This window comes from Protopterus annectens, chromosome 7.part0 (genome assembly GCF_019279795.1).
Source record: "Protopterus annectens isolate FY-2018-M chromosome 7.part0, PAN1.0, whole genome shotgun sequence".
NCBI classification, from domain to species: domain Eukaryota; kingdom Metazoa; phylum Chordata; order Ceratodontiformes; family Protopteridae; genus Protopterus; species Protopterus annectens.
Window position 1 is genome coordinate 859,145,522 of NC_056739.1, and position 17,734 is coordinate 859,163,255.

Sequence of the window (17,734 nt, forward strand, 5' to 3'; positions counted from 1 at the left end):
TCATGACCTTATTGACTTTGTTTTGCAGTGGACACTGAAGGAGACTAACATGGTGGAGCCTCTACTCCACAAGCCTGATAAAATCATGGTTTCCCTGTTAGACAGACCCTACTGGAGCAAGTGGCCTGCAAGAGATGGCACTGAGGTGGTGGAGGCCATTAAGAAAGATCTTTCAAAAGGACAGCTCTTCTGTCCATCCCCAAACTGGAGTCCAGGGCTTTGGACAGATTTGGAAAGTAGTCATGCTTCAGTGATGCTTGCAGGGAGGGGGGGGTGATCACTCAAAGTAGATGAGCCAGCTCTGAAGTTCAAGAAATACCGATTCCTCGAAGGAGGGACATGGGTGGACTATCCCCCGTTTTCCCTCTCAGGAGCCATGACCACAGAGATGTCCTTCCATTTCATTGTTGCAGTATTCTTACCATGAGGGATCCCCTGTCAAGGGCGGCCCGATGTCCAGCCAATATACCAAAGCCTTTAGTTTACACCATACCTCACATGTATGCTCCCCTCACAAGGTGTAGGGCTAAAGGTGACGTCCAGATGAGTCATCCTCAGAACTTCTTTGCCACCAGTCTGAACACCATCTTTGATAGAGTTGTTGCTGGTTAAGCGCACTAAATCCATGTTTTGTAAGAGGTTTATGTTGTTTGACATCGATTAAAATATACATTTTTTACTACTGGAGCGTGGTTTTTCGAAAGTTACTGGAGGATACACCTTTATAGTGCTGATCAGCAGATATTATTTTACTTTGATTTTTGTTTTGGTGAGTTACGTGGAATGACTGTTTTTTTCCTTTTCCTTTTTTTGCTTTTAGCATCTGTGTTGTGGGCTTTCATGTCATCCAGATTCCCCATAAAGACCATCACGAGCAGTGCTTGTTTTGTTTAGGAGCTCCTCATGACCATACATCCTGTACTATTTGTCAGGCTTTTGTTTCAAAGACCTTACATAGTCATCTTTCCTCTCTTGCCATTTAATTTCAAAACCAATGTCTAAAGCTTTTAGTGAAAGATGCTATAGAGGGTACTTCCCGACCAGAGGGTCAGCCATCTTTGGCTGCGTCTCCTCCACTGGATGTCTCTCTGGAAGCTGGCGAAAGCCCAAAGGATCGTTAAGTTTCTGGGCTGGATTACTCTGCCATGACTGGTTCAGAGGTCGGCATGGATCTGGATACTTGCAGATGTTCATTTCCGACATTCGGGTGGGGGGGGGGACCGATGGCAATTATCACCAAAGCACCTATGTGGTTCCTCAGATATTGGTTAGGGTTGGGGAAGAAGTCCCGACTGCAATTATCACGTCTAGGCCAGTGTCAGAGCCTTTTACTTCTCATAAGGTGGACATTCCTTTAAAAAATAAGCAGAAGACAAAATACATCTCTTCTGTTCCCAAGGACCCTCAAGGTGAATGGCAGAATTTTAAACAGGGTTTGTTCAGTGCTCTTATGGCCTTGGTTAGGGTTGGGGAAGAAGTCCTGACTGCAATTATCAAGTCTAGGCCAGTGTCAGAGCCTTTTACGTCTCATAAGGTGGACATTCCTTTAAAAAAGCAGAAGACAAAATACATCTCTTATGTTCCCAAGGACCCTCAAGGTGAATGGCAGAATTTTAAACAGGGTTTGTTCAGTGCTCTTATGGCCTTGAAGTCTCCTGAGAGGATCTCTGTCCCAGCTCCTCCTTGGTTTTCTTATCCCTTCAAAAGGTCTAGGGATCAGGATTCCTCTGAAAAGGAGGAGGATGCTGATGAGGAATCCCTTGTCCTATTCTACCCAGATTCCTTCCCCTTTGGATTATGGTTCTGAGGAAGAGGAGTCTGCTAATCCTGAATCTCCTTTTGAGGAGATTTCATTTGGGGGATACCATTGCCAGGATGGTGTCATTCATTAAATGGGATTGTTCCCAAGTTTCTGAAGTGCAAAGGAGATATTATGCGCTCCTTCAAATGGAATCTCCTAGACCCTCTGCTGTTCCTCCTGTTTTGGCTGCCTTACTTCATGCCTTTTCTTCTGCATCTCAGACCCCAGACTCTCATCCCCCTGCTCACAAAAAACAGATCAGTTTTATAAAGTGCCTTATGACTGCAAATTACTTTATAAGTGTTCTGCTGACCTTTAGGTGGTTTCTGTGGCATCCCGATAAGCCTACTAAATTACTGCCTTCTACCAAACTTCTTTCTTCTGATAAAGACAGCAGGACCATGGAAAGGCTGGGTAAAAAGGTTTATACTTCAGCCAACCTAGCGTTCTGGACTGTTAATTACCAGACTCGTAAGACCAGATATGTTTTGGCTCTCCTTTCTTAGGCTTGCCAGGTTATTTCTGACCTTCCTGATTCTTAGGGAAAGACTTCTGCCTTGTCTATGTTAAGAGGCTTATTCCCAGGTAGCTCACCATTCCATTAAATGTAGATACGATGCAGCACATGCTTCTTCTCAGGCAGCTGCATCTGGCTCTGTGTTGAGATTTTCCTGGCTACAGCTTCAACTTCTGCCTGATGACATTAAGGCTAACTTGGTGGATGCTCCTCTGGTTTGTTCAGTGGTGGTGCGGCAGCTGATTTGTGCAAGTCCATGCAGGAGAAAAGCAAGGAGTTACAGGACCTGAAACACATTTTTGTTTTCCCTGTGCTAAAGTTCCAGAGAAACTATCCTACTAAACCAGCCTTTGTTAAAAAACTATATTTATTTTATTTTACATTTGTTAACCGGGAAAGTTTGACTGAACATAGGTCCATTTTCAGTAAAGGCCCGGGGGAAAAGCTCCAGATTATTACATATATACAGCAGTTAGTATTAACAAGTAAAAAATCAGTGAATATTCAGTTAAAACATAGTAAACAGCACAAGATTATACAGATTTTTTGGAGGAAGTTATAAGAAAATAATGGCATGCAAAACATTGAAACAGCAATATCCATTCGTAAACATATGTTTCATGGCTCTAAACAAAAGATCAGATCTAGCAGAGGAAACGGTCATATCAGCAGTTAGGTTAGAAAACATACTGATGACCTGTGTGGAGATATAGAGATCAAACCTGGTAGAGGAATCACTAATAATAGCACATTCATTATGAGACATACTGTGATGAACTCTCTAAGGTGCTAAAAAATCAAACATAATGCACACACTTAGGTCCCTCAACAACAGGTATGAATATGACTCTGTCATTCTACATGTGGGTATGAATGACCTAAGATGTACCTCCTTGGACAACATGAAAAGAGACATGGAGGAGCTCTCGGATTATGTAGCCCAGGTGGGTATGACCCTAGCCCTGAGCAGGATCCTACCAGCACCCAGAATTATACCACAGTACAAGCAGAAAATGATTGATTTCAACAATTGGCTAAGTTTCTGCTGTCATTCTAAGGGGATCCAGTATCTGTCTGCCTGGGATGACATGACTGACAGACCTTGACGCTTTGCCAGAGACTGCCTGCATCTGTCACCCCTGGGCTTCCAGATACTGTCCAAGGCTCTTGCTACCCTTATAGTGCCTTTTTAGGAGGTGTTTCAAAGACCAAATTACCATCGTAACAGCTACAAACAAATGCAATCTGAGGGTCATGCTGCTCAACACTAGAAGTCTAAATCTCAAAATGCACTCACTTAAAGTACTCCTTAAAATGGAGAACATCAACATTTGTGCTGTAACAGAGACCTGGTTCAAGGCAGCAGAAAGCATCCCTGCACTGCCAGGCTATAACTCATTCCACACCTTTCGGCCCTAGAACTTGGACCAAAGCTCCAAAGGTGGTGGTGTTTTCATATTCATAAAGGATGTGCACATCTCCAGACTGGTAGCCCAACATAACACATTTGAGATACTTCAGGTGCAGCTAACATTGGGTAAGAGAGATTTAGGTCATAGCCTGCTATAGGTCCCCAACTATGTCCCAAGACTCACACTCCTCATTCCTAAGCACCCTTGAGAATATTAGGGTCCAACCTAACTCTCATACTGGGCGACTTCAACTACCCCTCCATTAACTGTGAAAACTCATGTACCAATACACCTGCCCAACACTTCCTGGAATTCATTAATTCCAATGCCCTGGACCAGCTCGTTCTTACCCCCACTAGAGATAGAAACATCCTTGACCTGGTCATTACTAACATGGGCAACCGTTGCTCTACACCAGTAGTCAACTCCTCCCTGGTTAGATCAGACCATAAACTAATCACTTTGGAAATCCACCCCCCCCCCCCACACACACACACACAAAGGTAACCACCATGAAAAACTTCTCCAAAGCTAACTTTGGGCTCCTAAAAACAGAGATGGCTAACTTCACGGCACCCAAGCACTATACGAACACGTACACAAATACATGGATCTCGCCATACCCAACAAAACCAAGACACTCTCCTCAAAAAAAAAAAGGAAGCCAATCTGGTGGTCCTCTGCCATAAGCAAACTCTACAACAGGAGGAGGAAACTGATACGGAATAAGATAAAGTCCCAAGACTGGAAAAACTCCCTTATCAGCCTCAACTTGGACCAAAGCTCCAAAGGCGGTGGTGTTTCCATATTCATAAAGACATCTGCAGTAGCTGGAAAGGCCACAGAAGTACCTCACAAAGAGGATTACTGGCCTCAAACAAATGCCTTACACTGACTGCCTCAAAAAACTCCAGCTTTACTCTGTAGCATATTGCCTACTCCAAGGTGATCTCTGCCTAACATATAAAGCTACGTCAAACCCAGAGCTGTTGGACATGCTACACCTAAAGAAATCCCAATCCCTCCGAGCTACACACTCTAGGGACCTAAACCTTGTCACCACAATAAACAGGACATGCTGGAGGGATAGATTCCTGTCCCAGAGACTTCCCATACTCTGGAACAGGCTACCCATCTATGTCAAGCAAAGTTCTTCATTAGCACTCTTCAAGAAAAATCTTGATGAGTGGATGGGAAATAGGAAATACACCCCGGGGGATCACTTCTGTCTCTTTGCTCGACAGTGGCACAGAAAAATAACTTTCTTGGGTGGCGTAAGCCAGGGAAACTTGTTGGCTAGACTTACGTAGGCCCTTGGGCTGATAGCCTAGTACCTACCTATGAACAAAAGGTTGAGATCCCTCATCAAATCCTATAAAACTAGCTATAAAAGCAAAATTGCAGCAGATGGTAAAGACAACCAGAAGGCCTTCTATAGTTATTTAAAGAATCTCCATGGCAATACCTGTCCCCAAAGAAAATTTTATAACAGAAACCAGTCAAGCAGGTAAACTTTTATTTGTGTTTTTTTCTCGTCTTCCTCCTAAAGCAAGAAGGGTGGTAGGAGGGCTCCCCCTGCCAAGTCTACACACACTCCTGCTGCTCAGTAGTCTTCCTTTCCTGATTAGTCAGATTGCACCTGGTTTTCCAGTTTTCCCCAGCCACATTCCTCTCACACATCAGCTTTCTTTGTCTCTTCCTGTCTGGTTAAGCATAACCCAGGATTCCTGGGTTCTTTCCATCAATCACCAGGGGTATTTCATGGTTTAGAAATCTCTTCCCCTCTTCATGGGCATTCCTCAGTGACCTCAAGACCAGTTAAGCTCTTTTCCATAGGTGCTTCAGGGTCTTTTGATTCAGGGGACTATTCAAGAGGTTCCAGTTGCTCAAAGGGGGAAGAGGTTTTATTCCACAATGTTTTTGGTCCCCAGGAATGAGGGCACTTTGAGATCCGTTCTGGATCTTTCTCACCTGAATCATTTCTGAAGGTTCTTTTCTTTCGAAGTTTATCCCTTCAGACTTTGTTACCTCTTCTGCTTTCTCAGGTTTTTATGGTTTCTCTGGATCTCAAGGATGCTTACCTCCCTATCTTGCTTCCTGCCATTTTTAGTTCTCTGCTTTGCCCTTTGGCCTCTCTACTGTCCCAAGAGAATTCACCAAATGTCTAGCTCTTGTGATTTTTTGCAGGCTAAAAAGCATTTAGGTCTTTCCTTATTTAGACAACTTGCTTATTTAAGCCTCCTCTCCAGACATTCTTTTACAGCACCTTCATGGGTCATCACTCTGTTGCAAAGCCTGGGGTTCAATGTAAACTTTCAAATGTTCTTCCTATCCCCAGCAAGGGATCATGTTTTTCTGGGATGCAGGATCCAGACTGTTCCTATCCTAGCATCCCTGCCTTCTCACAAGGCTTTGACTTAGGTTTCCTTTTTTCAGTCCCTTCTTCCTCTGGCCTTCATTTTAGCCAGGGAATTTCTAAGGGCTCTGGGATTCATGGCACCCACCATCCTGGTTTCCCTTCACCAGATTGCACATAAGAATGAATCGGTGGTATCTAAAGTCAATTTGGCTTCAACATGGTTATCCTCTAGAGTCCCCAATCCCTCTTCTTCCATGTCTCAAGTTGGAATTTCAGTGGTGACCTCATCAACTGACCTTGAATCCAGGTCTTCCCTTTCAACCCGTGCTTCCCTCTTAGGAGCTGTTCACAGACACTTCAGATAGGGGTTGGAGAGCTTTTGGGAACCTAAAGGTGCAAGTTCTTTGGTCTCCACAGCAGGAGCACACAAATATCAAGGAGATGAGAACTCTTCTGTTGGTCCTCGCTGCGTTTCATCCTTTGTTTTCAATAAGGCCCCTAAAGATCTTTACAGACATCACACTGATGTGGTATGTCAACAAACAAGGGGAGCCAAGGTCCTTGTCTGCTTTGCAGATTGGCACTCTGAGTTTGGGAGTTAGAGATTTTGTGCCAAGTCACACTTCAAGCATTGTACATTCCTTCAAGTCAGAACTTTGTGGAAGACTCTGAGCAGGCCCATAACAATCTCCTGAGTGAATGCTTCACAGGGATGTGTTTCTGGACATTATCCACCAGTGGGGTATTCCTCAAGTAGATCTCTGACTCCCCTCTGAACAGGCAGCTTCCTCAATTTTATGCCAGGACTTTCTGGTGTGGCATGTGGACAACCTTTTTCTTGGAAGGGGATGTTTCTTTATGCCTTCCCACCCCTTCCTCTCATTCCAAAAGTCCTGTGCAACATAAAACAGGATGCTCCTAAGATCTTGCTGGTGACTCCCTTTTTGGCCCAGACAGCATTGGTTCCCTCTTCTGCATTTCATCAAGGGCAATCATCTCAAAAGTTAACACACAGGGTAGGTCTTCTCACACAAGGCAAGCGATCTCTCATCCATCCCCACCTGTCCACTCTTCAAAGGACTGTGGGTAACAGGATTTTGATTCCCTATAGGTGCCTTTTATTCTGAGGTCATGCTTTGGGTTCTGCAGGAGGCCAGGAAACCCAACTACTAGGAAACCCTACTTGGCCAAATGGAAGACATTTTCTATTTGGTGTCTTTCTTGTAATCTGGACCCACTTACTGTGGATGCTTCTTTGGTTCTTTCTGATTTGTGTGAATTGCTCAATGCTGGGTTGGCATATTCTTCTATTAAAGCCCACCTCTCAGCTATTTCTTGTCTGCCTTTAACTCCTCCTTTGTCCTCTAGGTTTGAGGCCAGTTTCTTAAAGGCATCCTTCATATTAGACCTCCCAAGGAAGCCTGTTCCTTCTTCCTGGGATCTTAATTTTGTTTTGGAGAAACTAATTCGGGCTCCTTTTGAGCCTGCAGCTTCAGCTTCCTTACAGCATTGTTCTTGGAAGACTGTTCTTTTTTTGGCTCTTGCTTCTGCCAGATGGGCGTCTGAGCTGCATGCCCTTGTGGCTGTTCCTCTTTTTTTAGTTTTTTGTAAGGACAGAGTGTCTCTTCGTACCAATCCTTCTTTTATGCCTAAGGTGGTGAATGAGTTTTCTCAGCCAGTGAGGTTTTGCACACTTCGGATGTGCACAGACCACTCAGATTATATTTGGAAAAAAACAAAAGCTTTTAGAAAATCGGATCAGCTTTTTGTTTCTTTTCATCCTGGATCATTAGGTATGGCAATTTCCAAGCTGACCATTTCCTCATGGATTTCTAAAGCCACTTATTTTTGTTATTCTTATCATGGTAACAGCCTTCCTTCTGTGGTTAAGGCTCACTTTACTATGGCTTTGGCTTCTTTTGGTGCATTTTTCAAGGGTTTGGATACTAATTCTATCCTTGAGTCAGTTATCTGGTATTCAGTGCATACCTTTACCAAGCATTACAAGTTGGATGTCACATCCAGAGCTAGTGCTGGTTTTGCTAGGGCCATTCTTTATTGGTTCTAAAAGGCTCTGTTAGCCCTTCCTCCTCCCTGCCTTCTTCCTGAGCTCTTGCACTCTCACTCATGTTAATAATCCTTCACCTATGAAATGCAAGGACGTAATACAGTTGTGTAAAACCTTACCATAACAGTAGATGTATTGCTCTTTGCGGTATTAGCTCCCCCCTCCTTCCCCTGGTCTTTTGCCCTCTGGATGTGTGTTACCCTCTGGTATCTTGGGGTTCACAATTCAGAGGATGATACATCTGGACGTCTTCTTTATGCCCCGCACCTTGCGCAGGAAGCATATGTGTGACTTATGGCATATCGATAACCTAAAGGCTTTGGTATACCGGCCGAAAGTTGGGCAACCCTTGGCAGGGGATCCTTCATGTTAAGAATACTGCAACAGTGAAGAGAAGGACATCTACTGTTATGGTAAGATTTTACACAACTATTCTTTCTGCAAGACGGACTCAAAGTTGGCAACCCTTCAGTCTATATCCATTGTGTCCACATGCCTTTTATCCAGTGCAGTGGATGGCATGTCAAGAGTGGCAGACACTGGCATTACTCTGTGTGGACATGCCCTGATGCAGCTCTGCAACTTTTTAGAGAATGACAAGACATCCTTTTTGAGTGCCCCTTTTGATGACTCCACCCTCTTTTGACTCGAAGTAAGACACTGCCCCTTTTGTTGACTCCACCCTCTTTTGACTCGAAGTAAGACACTGACTAGAAGTGAAGAAGATAGCAAAACCAACTGCCATTGGTATCCTCTTCTCCACTCCTTAAAGGACCTTATTCCAGAATCAAAAGAGTGGTAACATGTTATAGTTCCAAAAGCAGTTTTGTAGATGACACTTATGGAGGTAGACCTCCAAGGGAAGATATGGAAACAATAAAATAGATGTCCTTGTGGTAGAGGTGGTCTGCAGAAAGAACAGTTGTGTACATGTTATCATAAATGTAGATGTTCGAGTGTATTCACTGTTGCAGTCCTCACTTATGGGATTTTCTGCTTTGGAAGCCCTTTGTTGGCCCAAATACCAGAGTTAAAAACTTCCTCCTCCCTGAGCTGATGGATGCCCTACCCTGTCAGGAAGGTTGGGTATAAATGGAGCCAGCCGACATTATGACATCAGTTTTTCTTACCCCTAGAAGGTAGGAGCCCCATAGATGAATTTTAAAGCAAGGGACCAGGTAAGAGGAAGGGTACTTATAGGGCCATACCTGCAGAGGGTCCTCTGAAGAGGATGACAGTGAAAAAGCTGTTATTGTAAGGAGAATAAGGAGGATGGAGGGACGGAAAGACTGCAACAGTGAATACACTCAACATCTACATTATAGTAAGTGTACACTTCATGCTTTACAGAGTTGCAGTCCTGACTTATGGGATGACTCCCAAAGCTGAGGGGGAAGGTGCCTTAATGGGAAGACAGAATACCCTGTAAGATAGCAGTGGCAAATCCTGCTCTGGATTTGGAGAAAGCTCCCAGGTGGTAGTGCGTGGTAAAGGTATGCACAGGTGACCAGGTAGTTGATTCCAGAATATCTTTGGCACTCCCCTTAGGAAAGCAGTGGGGGTAGAAGTGGCCCTGGTTGAATGGGTCCTAACAGACTCAGGAAGCTTTTGCCATGGTAGGTGTAACAAAATGAAATACAGTAGGAGATACACTGACATAGTTTGCTTGGAAACTGGTTTTCCTTTAGAGCCCAAGGCAAAGGAAACAAATGGTCGTGATTTTCTGAATGTTTTAGTCCTGTCAAGGTAGTAGCAGAGTTGCCTGTGTACATCCAAGGAGTGAAGGATTCTTTCCCCTTAGTTTTTTGACTTGGGGAAGATGGTAGGGAAGTGTCTGTGACCACCTTGGACATAAAGGAAGGATCAGTTTGGACATAAACTCTGTCTGAGTGGGAGATGAGAAAAGTTCTACTGCCATGAGGGCTTGCAACTCAGAGACCCTCTTAGCTGAGGTATGGGTCTTCCAGGTCAAGAATTATAAATCATTTAGTTCAAAGGGGGTAGTCAGTTTTTCTAGAACAAAGTTAAGGTCGCAAGGAGGGGAAGGCTGCCTTCTGGGAGGTCTGACATGCAGCATTGCCCTTAGGAACTGTCATTACTGGGTGGGAAAAGAGTAGGGATGTAAGCTGAAATGGCAGGTGTGAATCTTAATGGATGAAGATAGGCCTTTGTCCGCCAAGATAGCCAGGTACTCCAAAATGGCTGAAATGCTGGTACAGACAGAGCTGAGGCCTTGTTGCTTACACCAAATAGAGAATCTTTTCCACTTGGCAAAGTATGTTTTCCTAGTACTGGGTCTTCTAGATTCTTTTAGGATATTAAGCACCTGAGTACTTGGGGATTGTTCAGGCTAGAATTTAGAGGAATTATCCAGGCAGAGTTTGAGAGTCTGCAGGTTGAGATGCACAAACTTGTCCCAGAGATTGGATCTGCTGACTCAGGCAAAGGGAAACTGCCAAGGTTTTTCATTAGTCAAACTCAGTAGCAGTGGGTACCAGTGTTGTCTGGGCCAGTCTGGCACTATCAGGATGTCCTTCCCTGACTTTTGGGAGGACCCTTGCAAGGAGAGGCAGGGGAGGCAATGCATTAAGAAATAGATGTCTCCAGAGGCAGGAGAAGGTATCTGTCCTCCAGGCTGTGTGAAGTTTGCTGCTGGAACAGAATCTTTTTAACTGAGCATTTTTGTCGGTGGCAAAGAGATCTGTTTGAGGTGATCCCCATTTCTGGACTATGGTGAGAAATATTTCCCAATGCAGCTGCCACTCATGGGGATTCATTAAGCGTCTGCTGAGTCGGTCTGCTAGTGTGTTCTGAGACGTAGGAAGGTACTGAGCCATTAGGTTCAAGCCCATAGCTTTGCTTGTCTCCCAAATCTGCATACGTGAATTCAAGTTTAGGCTTCTTAAGATCCTCACATATTACTAGTCTAAGTGCCTATGAACCCATTTGTAATGTGCTTAATCTGTTGTTGCTTTTCTAAATAGACACAGTGCTCTTCCCAAGTAAACTGGCCTTGTTCAGATGTTCCCTGGAAGAGGAACATGCTTGAATGGACAAGCCTGTCCATTAGGATGGAAGAATTTCTGCATTAGATATTAAGTGAAGGGCATAGGAAGTCTCTAAGATTGGCATTTCCTAAAACAATATGCTAATGCCTCCTGAGAATCCTGGTACCATCAACAAATAAAGTGTACCATGTAACAAAACAAACTCAATGAAAAAATTTCTCCATATTATCATATAGGCATATTATGGTATGGGCTGGCTCCTGACATTGTTCGGACCAGCTTCCCAGGTCCTTTGGTCAACAGCCTGCAACTCATGTCCTATTCACATGCTATACACACGATGGCACTGGTTAGATGACATTTAATCCCAACTCTTGTGGCACACATACTTCTGTACTAACGTTCTGTCTGGCCTCTACATGACCGTTTGCCACTGCATTGATTTTACTTCTTCATGGACTGTACTGCCATCCAGTGTAGCACACACTACTTGTAAACTGCTTCCACTTTTGTGTTTCTGCTTCTCTCTCAATATCTGTCATTTTTATCTTTTGTTGTTTTGTTTCTCTCCAGTTATGTTCATAGTTTATGCACTATATCTCCAGCAGCAGTGGATGCAGTGTGGCATTGGCCACCAAACTGTGTACCTGTCTTGCCATCGCCTACTGGATTCCCCTGCTGTCTCCAGGCCAGATTCTCTGAAAGGTACTGAAGGTCATCCAGCAAAGGATGAAATTGAGTGTTCTTTGGTGACCTCTGGTGGTCTGTCTCCATTCAAAGAGTGTAGTCTTTTCACTAGAGGGCACTACTGATGGGTCTTGGCAGGTCACTGAGTAGGAGGAGGTGGGAGGCATGGTGGTGGCCTTGGCAGACCAGCAACTGGATACCCACATTGGCAGCCTGGAATAGGTCTTCTTGCAATGGGCAGAGTTTTAATGCCATCTGGTCCTGAGCAGCAGGCAGAGAGTGGTTGGGCCCAGTCAACAGGGCAGTCAGGGAGGTTACGGACCTTAGGCTGATCAACACTGTACAGCTTGGCAGTCACCCACCATCCCACCCCATCTCCCATCATTGCTTTCTCCCTTCCAAGTGTGCCACTTACCTTCCCAGTTTGTAGTCCAATCCTATACATCAACAACTGTGCTCCATCTGTCTCTGCTTTTGATTCCCGCACCCCATTAATGTTAGCACTGCCCCAATGCAGTCTGTCTTATGTTCATCTACCCCTGATGACATCCCTATACCCCCTCTCTTTTCTAACCATATCATCCCCCTGCTACCTTCTGCCTCTAAAATTTCTGGAAATGTGAAAAAAATGTGCATCGATCCCACAAAATTTACATCCTTACTTCTCCAATTCCCATACTACTACACCACTCTTCCTTAACCCTTGCCATTCTGTGTTTCCTCTGCTTGCTCTTCCTCATTTTTGCCTGTCCTACATACCAATTTCCTTCCTATTTACAGTTTTTAAAACAAACAGTAAGGACTTTATTGTGCAGCCCTTTTCTAGACTCTCAGCTGTGCATGTACTGGGGTCTTGTTGCACATGTGGGCATTTGTTGTAGCAGGCATGCTACTGGACTTGTGGTCATGACTGCTACTGATTTATCCTAGCCACTACCTGATGTGTTGAGTTTTCATCAGCAAATTCCCTTAGTCTGATCCTGTCATGCAATTTCACTCCTACTGTATTGCCATTTACCTTTGGACCACACTGCACTATTTGTCTGTATTACTTGGCCTTTACGCAGCCATATTAGTGATTTTATTTTTAATTTGGCTCACTATTTAAAATCAAACAAAGCCATAAATAATGCAAGTAAGGTCTTATTTTAATTAGTACCACAAACCTTACTTATGTGTGCCAACCAGAGAAGCTACCCCTACCCCAGCCCCAGCCTACTACATAACCTTACCAAAAATCCTTTTCCTGACAGTACCACTGAACAAGACAATACACGCAGACAAGTACCATTAAAACTATCACCCATCATCATTGATCAGTGGTATAAATATTTACAATCAGTATAATTCCAAGACAATGCTTTATGCAGATGATATCTTGCTCACGTTAAGTGATTCACAATCAGTTCTATTAGAATTAGATTCTGTGATGAATCATTGCCAGAAAATCTTGGGTTTACATTTCAATAGAAATGCTCTTAAATAAGAAGGGAAATGTACAATGGGATAATCATCACATTATTGGTGCAATCTCAGATTCTCTTATCTAGGAATAACACTATGTAAATCCACAGAAAACACAACTGAATATAATTATAAAAATATAAATTTAATAAATAAGCATACAAATAGCTGGAACAAATTTATCATCACCTTTGAAGACAGGTTACAATTAATAAAAATTACACTTTTACCAAAAATACTATATATTGCTCTAGTTCTTAACTTTTCTTATAAATATCAATACATTAAAGATATAAACAGATTACTAATGAAATTCCTCTGGTTTCCCAAAAGAAACAAAATAGCTTTTCTACATCACATTAGATCTTGGGAGCAAGGAGGAATCAAATTCCCGGATATTGAAACATATTAATGCATCCATATTTAAGATTATTGTAAACTGGATTAATCCAAATTATCACTCTAGTTGGAAACTATTACATCTAACCTTTCTAATTAATGAAAATGCCCGGTTAGCCAAAGTTCCATTGAATAATCTTCTAATAAGTTCTGGTACTTCTTATGTCACATTACCCAATACAATATTGCCAAACCCACAGAATTACATTCATTAAATCACTTTTAATTTCTTCAGAAAATTTGTTGACTCTAATGCTGATATTAAGACCTGGTTTGAACTGTTAACCCCCTTTAAAATTACAAGGAATTTTCCTGATAAAATACATCTCAGTGTTCTAGATAGCTGGGAATCCAAGAACTTTATATGTTGGTATCAATGCATAAATGACACTAAAGTTTTAGACTCTCAGTTTCTTATAAAAGAGCATGATTTACTTCCTGAAAACTGGTTAATTCTACAAAGTATCTTAACTTATTCTCAAGATTTATGCATAATACTTAAAAACTCATCTTATCAAGAAACACCAAAGATAAATCTCATGTGTGAAATTTTACATAACAGCTTCAATACAAATAACATTATTTCGAAATTACATAACATGTTAATTATTTATAAGACTAATATAAATCAAAGTTAGTGGAACTTCATATTCAAAGGCTGTTCTTTTAATTTGTCACATGATGAAAAACAAAAAATTTGGTATCCATCAAGCATACTTCATGGTTTCATTACTGGAGTATTTTTGCTTGGCAATATCTCCATAGGGCATTTCTGACACCAGATAAGATAGTTAAAATCAATAATAGCTCCAGCGCATCCTGCTGGAGATGTACAGAACATACCAAAGCCGACTGGGCACACATTTTTTATGATTGTCCTAAATTAAAGGGCTATTGGAACAGCATATATGTTCTCAAAGCATTATTCACCGATTCCTTCTTATTGTCTAAATCATTAGTTCTTTTCAATATGAATAAAGGTTACTTTTTGAATAAACAAACAAGTGAAAAGATAGCAGATACTTCCTAAAACAGAAATTTATTAAACATTAAAAATGGAAAAGCGCTTTTCATCTACTCAATAGCAGATGCAGTCACATGCACAGGCACACAAAGTACAGCTGTGTCACACACAACATAACTTTACATGTTCAAGTAGATCAGTGTTACAGTACTGATTCCCTGGGTCTTCCTAACATGCAAAAGCCTGCCACTGGCCCCATTTCCAGTGTCTTTTCATCATCCCTAGCTGATGGATATCCAATGTTTGGATATCAGAGTACTGTCCACACCATATTCAGGTCTTTCTAGACTGTGAGCATCAGTCTGATGCCAGAAGACAGCACAATCCTTTCAGATGTCAAAATAATTTTTGGATAGGAATAGGGTAAGGTATCAGCTATATATTAGAATAAAAAGTAGGGGATGATGGTGGATAAGAACTACCCATTTAGCATGCTTTCCTCCCCTCCCTTCCCCTGTAATGAGGAGGGGCAGGAGAAGTCAGCAGACAGAGGCTATCAGGGTAGGAATAATCTGCTTGAACATCTACAATTATAGTAAGCTGATACAACTGTACTGCGTTCTTCATAGTCAGTGTTGCAGTACTAATAGTTGGGGGGGGGGCAGGTTGTCTGTTCGCCCTTGGGAAGGCAGTACCAAACCCTGCCTTATTCCTAAAGGCAGTGGCTAGAAGGTAATGTTTAGGAGAGGAGAAGATGAATATCCATCTGGCAGCTTCCAGAATAACCTGTGTAGGGACACATTAAGAAAGGCTGTGGTGGCTGCACTGTACCTGGTGGAGTGAGCCCTGACATTGTTTGGCACTGGTTTGCCATGATGGGCATAACAGAAGGTAATGCAGTTGGCTATCCAATTAGAGACGGTTTGTTTGTAGACTGGTCTGGGTCTTCCCTCTGCAAAACCACCACAAGATGGTCTGCTCTGTTGGTGGCTACATAATACCTGATGGTCTGTGTACATCCAGGGAGTGCAAGAATTGGTGTGTGTGTGTGTGTGTGTGTCTGTGTGTTGGTGTGTCTGTGTGTCACTGGGAAGTAAACAGCTTGACTCAGAGACATGACACTACCTTTGGCCACAGAGAAGGGATTAGTTCTAAGGTTACTCTGTCCCGATGGAACACAGTGAACGGTTCCTTGCACATCATTGCATGTAGCTCTGAAACTCGTCTGGCTGTAGTGATTGCTATGAGCAGGGTGGTCTGCCAAGTGAGTATCTTACAGGGGCAGAAACTGCTGGGTCAAAAGGTAGTAATGTAAGTTTTTCTAAGACAGTTTAAATCCCAGGAAGGAACTGGGTTTCTCCTTTGGGGGGGGGGGGGTTAAGATGTATGATACCTTTGAGGAAAAGTTTCAGGTGGGAATGAGACTAGATACAGGGGAGGAATGTAAGGCAAGCAGAGATATATGAAGCACGTACCTTAATGCTAGAATAAGAAAAGTACAGTTGTGTACCTACCATAAATGTAGATGTTAGAGTGTATTAACTGTTGCAGTCATTACACTTGACTTATCAAGTGCCTCTGGGGCACTAAGTATCATTTTTGGCTTCTCCTGTCTGACCTTTAGGAGTACCTTGGAGAGGAGAGGCAGAGGAGGGAAGGCATATACTTTAAGGGCTTTCTAGCTGAATGAAAGGGCATCCACTTTCCATGCTTGCTTGTGATAAGTCCAAGTGCAGAATCTCTGTAGCTGGCAGTTGTGAGGGGAGGCGAATATATCTATGTCTGGGCATCCCCATTTCCCTGTTATCATGTTGAAGATTTGTGGATCTAGTTTCCGCTTGTGAGGATCCATGAGGTTTCTGCTTAGTTCGTCTGCCAATGTATTTGTCTTTCCTGGCAGGAATTGTGCTTGCAGATGTACTTGATAAGTCAAGTGTAATGACTGCAACAGTGAAACACGATGAACATCTCCCTATTGAAAAAGGTATCCTAATATATAATATTTTACATTTGCATAAGTATGGTTTTCTGGTATTCGGTTTTCTTTCCTTGCTCAGGTTTGATAGTACTTTTGTAGACTAGACTGCAATATTTGGGATCAAAACACAACCATAATTGTAAATGTTCAAGTATATCAGTGTTGCAGTACTTATTCTTTGGGTCTTCTTGCAATGTAGGAGCCTGTGACCAGCCCAGTTTCCAGAGTCTTTACATCAACCCTATCTGACTGACATCAGAGGACAGACATCCAGATGCAAGGGTATAAGGAGGGCATCCGCTGGCACCATCTTTAGGTCTTTCTAAGCAATGAATGAGCAAGCTGATGCCCAAGGACAGCACAACCTCCCCAGTTGTATGAATTTAAGTGAGAAAGAAGAAAATCATAGGAAGCAGAGGCAGAAAAACTCTTCTATCCATCGAGTCTAAGCAAGCAGGAGGGAGACAAGTGGCCAGCACAGAGAGAGTATGTATGGCAATATTGTTATATTTAAACATCTACAATTATGCTAAGTGGGACACAATTGTAATATATTCTTCATAGTCATTGTCACAGTACAGATTCTTGGAGAATTCCTAAAGTAAAAGTTGGGTGGTGGATCATCTGTATGACCTCAGGAAGTAAGACTTTACAGGATGGCAGTAGTGAAACCTGCTCTAGTACTGGAGACATTGCCTATGTTATAGTATTTTATAAAGGTGTGCATCAAATTCCATGTGGCTGCCTCTAGGTTGGCCTGGGTGGGGACTCCTTTGAAGAAAGCAGTAGTAGTTGCCCTGTGTCTGGTGGAGTGGACTTTATGTTCAGGTAACTCCTTTCTACTGTGTGAGTGGCAGAACATAATGCAGTTAGCTATTCATTTTGAAATGGTTTGTTTGGAGACAGGCTTGCACTGTTTACCCTCTGCAAAAGCCACCAGCAGGTGCTCTGCTCTATTAGGGGTTTTAGTCCTGTGTAGACAGCACCTGATCTGCCTGTGCACATCCAGGGAATGGAGGACTTGCACTGTCCTGTTCTGTGGGTCTGGGTAGACGACTAGTAGGCATTTAGCTTGGT

General features: G+C 42.8%; 1 protein-coding gene across 1 annotated transcript in view; it reads right to left on the reverse strand.

Moving 5' to 3' along the window:
- IPPK (inositol-pentakisphosphate 2-kinase) overlaps positions 1 to 17,734 on the reverse strand; it is an 828,159-nt gene that overhangs the window by 80,959 nt on the left and 729,466 nt on the right. The window lies entirely within an intron of this gene.